The following is a 6,000-nucleotide window of genomic DNA, read 5'->3' as shown; positions in this document are numbered from 1 at the left end:
AGTTTCTGTCCACAAGAAAGGACACATGGCTTCTTGCTTCAGGTTGTGGTACCGACTAAGGAGTCCACATCACTTAATCCTGTACAATTCTGTCAAACATCAAATGACATTTAGAAGCTTGTGTTGGTCAAAATGAATTAGATACATAGGCAAACAGTTTACAAAAACTATCACATAGTGTTAACAAAGAAACAAGTGTGCAACTTCAGCATTTGAATTCAAACTGCTTTATTTTTCAATTGTTACAAATTCCTTAGTTGAATCCAATTTGAGTTGTAATAGGTCATGGATTAGAGTTCCTGAATAGATACACTGCGAATCACACTGGAGTGTGGGATAATTCACATTCATGAACACAGTAGACATGATGGGGTTATAGGAATATGAATCCTAAGCAGTCAATGTCTGCCCCAGCTCTTCCTCGGACTCCTACGCAGACTCCAGAACCAACGTCAATCGGATATACCGTTTTCAGGCCCCAATCAGTCATATGTGCAAAAAACTCTCGGGAGTGATTGGTCGTGAACTTGATACCACCCAGACGTGTTCCAGCTCCATTTCCCCACAGTGCCAGGGAAGAAAAACGTTCTCCATCTTGGAATGCAAATTCTGAAAAGGTCCCACTGGGATCTCCAATCAGCCTGTTATTGCCATTAGAGAGAAACACCTGAATGGCTTTAATCTGCCACCCTCCGGCCCACACATACAGCTTCGTCAGGGTAGCTCCACAGCCACTACCATCACAGATAAACTCTTCACCTCCCGACCCACCAACAATGAACGGCGACGGCATGGTCTTGCTCTTAATAAAAACCTAAAAAAGGACAAAGATAATGACTGCATAATATGTCCTTTAGCCTTATTCACACATTTTTCATGAACATATGACGGCAGGATCAGTCCAATTTGCATTTATTTCTAATAGACAATGTCAAGTAGGTTTATTACAAAGTAAATGCTGCAAATGAAATTAAACAAACTTACAGCACCGTTCCAAGTAAGATGTGACCAAGCTCCTCCCCAAGATGTGTATCGTACTAGCTGGAAGACCCATGCTCTCTTAAATAGAGCACCTGAAGAGGGCGGGGTCTGACATTACCTGGGGATTCTGGGAAATGGGCTTGGTGAGTGGGAAATCTTCACTCACAGGGTTGCCAACACACGCATTTGACCGTTTTCACACGCTCTCACGCCACACTTCCGATATCTCACACCGAAAAAAAATATCCAGTTTACTTACCTCAGACCCACATATATGATTCAATACGTTACTAGTTCGCTAGCTCTGGCGTTTCTTTCGTTCGTCGCCACCCCCGCTCAACAAAATACACTCGCCACCGGCTCCAGGTTAAAATCTCACTCCAAGCGAACGTCAAAAGTTGGCAACCCTGCACTCATCTCCACATATCTGACTTTCATTATTATTACAACTTACAAAAATGAGTTCTAAAAACTTGAATTTGAACCTGAAAACGTCTAATAGTTTGTTCAACAAAGAAACGTTTCCAAATAACGGTTTTTTACACTACGCATGCGCCGCGTCTCTGACGTCACCACTCGTGGTTTAATGGGATCCGAGACGAGGGCGGCCAATTTAAACGTTATAATTTAAACGTTGGCAATATCTATCTCTAAACCTTGTATTAAGTATTAGTGATGGACAAGTGAAGCTTCACGAAGGACTGAGGGTTTCCTAACAATTGTGCCGATAAAGATTCAAAGCTTCAGTGACGGTGACATCTGGTGGACAACTGTAGCCATAGCAACCTCTAAAGAAGCAATGGCACCGTTTCAATCCTACGACAGAAATAAAACTTCAGAAAAGTCTGGGTGGTCATTCAAGTGTTTTGTTCATTTAAACCAAATAATGATTATATTGTCATTATAGTGTTTTGTTCTCCACTACATTACGCGAAATCTGTCGTTACTTCAGGCTTCGTGTGTTCAACAAAGTGTCAAAACAAAAGAAGCGCAAAGCACGTGCACCAATCAGCGTTAGGTTCATCGGTAACGCAAGAGCACCAATCAGCGTACAGTTCAACGGCGCTACACGTGCACCAATCAGCGTATATTTCAACGCAACAGCACGCAAGTCTGAAAGAAAACATATAAAATGGGTGAATCTACTGATTGTAACGCACCACACAATCCATGGACTTTAATGAAGTAGTTGAGAAAAAAAAAGACTCCTGTTTTCAGGTGTTTTCTCTGTCTGCCCCAGTATCATACGATTTCCTCCTCCATCCAATTTAAGGAAGCATGTAGAGGTAAGATAATTTCTTGGGCCTACGGGTCATTTATCTTAATTAGAAATCTAATAATATCTGGCAGCAAACCGTTTGTGTGTGTTAATATAAGTCCGACATTATCATTGTATCCATGGTTAGTTAATGCTCTCGGCATTGTGAAGGAAATATTGATTATATTCATGTGTGATTCATTTTAATCATGTCCATGCAGACACTATAACACAGTACTGCTTGCACTGCGTAGTAATTAACTGTAACCATATTGAAGATGTTTTTCTGTAAGACTGAAGTTTTCTGTGCAGCAGCAGTTAGAAATAACATTACTTATCCGTTTCTATGCACCCAAGGTTGAATCCCTGGGAAGCAGGCATCCTTAGTTTTTCTGCACACAGTTTTATGGAATCAAATCCAATTAAAAAATCACGAGTGTGCAAAATCATTTCGCTCGAGGAAAAGTGCTTATTTGCGCGAGCAAAAAGGATGTTTTTAGGATGTGAATTGTGATTGGCTGTCAGTAGGGTCTGTTTCATGTTTATTTTATCACGATATCAATGCATTTAGGCAGCTGGAAGCTCCAAATACTATGAACTATGGTAAAACAAATAACCAGGTAGCTAGCTAGATATTTATAAGTCCGACTAGCTATGCTAGCTAGCTAACTAACTATGTATACAATGCTAACGTCGGACTTATTTTAACATACACAAAGAAAAGTTTTGCTGCAAGGTATTGTTAGTTTTCTCATTAATATCTAAGGATTTTTACTTCATAAACCAAGTGTCCACATATGTGCACATTATGCACCAATGGCAATACGTTGAACGATGTACCATGTCATAGATATTTAAGCCATTCCTATAAATAATAGTAAATTTGTACAAAATGTGGTGTTGCTGTAAATTTTCCATTTTTATTGCCTAAAAAGAAGCTAAATCTAAGAAAGTGTGTGTGTGTGTGTGTGTGTGTACTGTAGGTGAAATTCATATATTGTCTTTCTGTAATATTCATCAATATACACATATGTATTGATTACACTTAGTTGTGAGTAGAATGGAAATCACATTATTAAGGTATATATTGAACATATGTTAGGCCTAGTACACGTTGATCATTACTGCCTTACATGCTTGTGGGCACTCTCTCTAGTAATGAAGTAGTAAATTGTGTGTGAAAGCACTCCTTGTGAGATGAAGGCAGACAGCCCTGAATCTGGTCTGTAGATAAGGATGAGCTGCGTCAGAATGGTGCATCTGACGGACCAGAGGAACAAGGAGACCTTGGCCAAATGACCCTGGCAGGGAAGGAGTGATGGGGGTGATACCTCACACCATGTGGGCCCCCAATGAGACCTAACATGCTTAACTCATGTCATGGAATTATAATGTAATCATGTAGCAAAATAGTATAAGAGAGGGGGGCAGCTTTCTCTTGCAGACGCTCTTGAGTGTGTGTAATGGAGATCTCTGGATCAATCCATCTTTCTATTTTTCTGTCTTTTGTCTGTTCTTGCTCACCATTAAGGTTCAAATTTCAACAGTACATTATAGTACACATGTATATGTGTTGTTTTTCAACCAGGGCAGTGTAGATCATCAACATCACACTATACAGTTATTGAGGATATTCCAGTAGGTAGTGCGTCAGAGTCCACTTACAGTGACAGTGACATCAGCGAAGGAGAATATGAGCCAGATGTGAGACGAAGTGGAAAAAAAGCGAAAAATAAAACGAGGAAGGGAACAAAGGAAATGAGGGAGGTTTAAATAATTGTCAAAGAAAAGAGAATGTTAGAGGCAGGAATAGAATCTGGAGATGCACGAATATTGATTACCAAGGGGTCCCATCTAAGTTCATGGGGAATTTTGAGGTGAAAGTGCAGGTTGAGGTACCCATTGAGTTATTTCGAGACTCACTAATAGATGAGACTGTTGAGAGAATAACCTGAATGTTTTGACATCACGGCCTATCTTTATTTATCCAATCCAAGCTAAATTGTATCCTGAATGGCATTAAATTGCAATTAACTGTTCAAATGTTGAGTTGTTCGTTTCAAGATTCTTTTACCAGAACAAAATTTACTTGTTTTAATAAAGAGGACAGATACTCACAATTTGTTATATATTTTGGCAATTTTTATAGAAAATATTAACTCCATTCTTGCATGGTGTCCACATATGTGGACAGTTGAATAACTTTATGTAAAATAAAAAACCATTTGACTTTTAGGCTAATAAAAAAACAATTATTTAAATCTAGCCTCAAGCAGAGATTGCAGGTTCACACGCGTATAGGCCTAAGCAGCAAAAGAGAACCAATGTGTTGTTTTGAGCAAATGTTTGACCTTTGATATTACATTGACATTTATGGCATTTGGCAGACGCCCTTATCCAGAGCGACTTACATTTTTATCTCATTTTTATACAAGAGAGCAATTGAGGGTTAAGGGCCTTGCTCAGGGGCACCTCAGTCAGGGCCTCAGGTCTGGGAATCGAACCCACGACCCTCCGGTCACAAGACCAGTTCCCTAACCACCAGGCCATGACTGCCCATGATATGAATGTATGAAGTGTTTTTTTTTTTTTTTTCTCTCAGATGAGGCACTAAATCCCCAAAGGATCAAAATGTGGCTAAATGTATTGGCAAAAAATTTTTCAGATCATAGAACTAAAACACATGCTGAGATTAGTTTGTGTGTATGTGTTTGTGAGGAGTTTCGTGTTTTAGTAGGTTTCAGTATTTGGCCAGTAGATGGAGCCAAAGTACAGATACAGATACAGATACAAAGTACAGATATTACAGCGATGAAAAGAATTTTTTGTGAAATGTAAATGTGCCATATTTTGTCAATTGTGATTTTTACACCGCAATCTAAATTTGTCCTCCGCTTTTAACCCATCTGTGCAGTTAGAACACACACACACTAGTGATTACTAGGGGGCTGTGGTGCACACGTGCCCAGAGCGGTGGGCAACCCTAGCCCGGCGCCCGGGGAGCAGTTGGGGTTAGGTGCCTTGCTCAAGGGCACCTCAGTCATGGCCTCAGGTCTGGAACCCACGACCCTCCGGTCATAAGACCAGTTCCCTACCACCAGGCCATGACTGCCCCTATATAAATAAAATGTTAATTCCTGGTCAAGCAGTATACTTTTTGTTATAAGATGTAATTACAAAGTTATTTGGCTCATTGGTCTGAATCATACAAGACTCATTACTTTTCTATATTATGCATGACCGGATTGCAGCATTAGTTTTGATGATTTTAGAGGTTTTTGTGTACAGTAGCGTCTCCAACAGGTCAATTTCAACCAAACTTGGAGCAAATCACAGGAACCTCAATCCATGACATTTGAAATTAGGAGATGATCACTTACATGGTTTGAGTTATAGCAATATAGGTCATATATGGCATAGCCTGAATGATGTAATGAAAAAAATGGACCAACCTGAAAATTTAAAAATCCAAAATTGTTTTGATAATTATTTACCTAGAGATTGGAGCAACAAAGACATTATATATAGAAACAAATCTGTATTTACCATCTATGGTTTAACAATATACTCTTAAAATAACAACAGTTATTTAAAAGGGAGAGCCAGCAAACCTATATGAGTCAGTGTGTAAGATCTGTGTATAAAAATTCTCCGCCAAAGATGGAAACACATCAACATGCATTCTCATATTAAAACGAAGCACCCTTCAAGTAGTACAACATACAGTATAGTGTAATTCACCATATTATATTACCTTTGGT

The 6,000-nt window shown here is 39.3% G+C and overlaps 1 long non-coding RNA gene and 1 pseudogene across 9 annotated transcripts in view; one reads left to right on the top strand and one right to left on the bottom strand.

The window, feature by feature from the left end:
• Positions 1 to 242: 242 nt before the first annotated feature.
• LOC143525994 (aerolysin-like protein) lies at positions 243 to 1,487 on the bottom strand (annotated as a pseudogene). Its single transcript, XR_013133793.1, has 2 exons — positions 985 to 1,487; positions 243 to 814 (listed from the first exon to the last, which is right to left on the bottom strand). The product of XR_013133793.1 is annotated as an aerolysin-like protein (transcript).
• A 567-nt stretch (positions 1,488 to 2,054) lies between these two features.
• LOC143520995 (uncharacterized) overlaps positions 2,055 to 6,000 on the top strand; it is a 43,312-nt gene continuing 39,366 nt past the window's right edge. For 6 of the 8 annotated variants that reach the window (XR_013132598.1, XR_013132593.1, XR_013132591.1 and 3 more), the window contains exon 1: positions 2,073 to 2,267. This is a non-coding gene — a long non-coding RNA (uncharacterized LOC143520995). Of the gene's footprint in view, positions 2,268 to 6,000 lie in introns of all 8 variants that reach the window. The other 2 variants (XR_013132583.1, XR_013132586.1) reach the window with 2 other exon arrangements.

This window comes from Brachyhypopomus gauderio, chromosome 1, assembly GCF_052324685.1.
Source record: "Brachyhypopomus gauderio isolate BG-103 chromosome 1, BGAUD_0.2, whole genome shotgun sequence".
Classification (NCBI taxonomy): Eukaryota; Metazoa; Chordata; class Actinopteri; order Gymnotiformes; family Hypopomidae; genus Brachyhypopomus; species Brachyhypopomus gauderio.
This window is presented reverse-complemented; position numbering and strand designations above follow the sequence as displayed.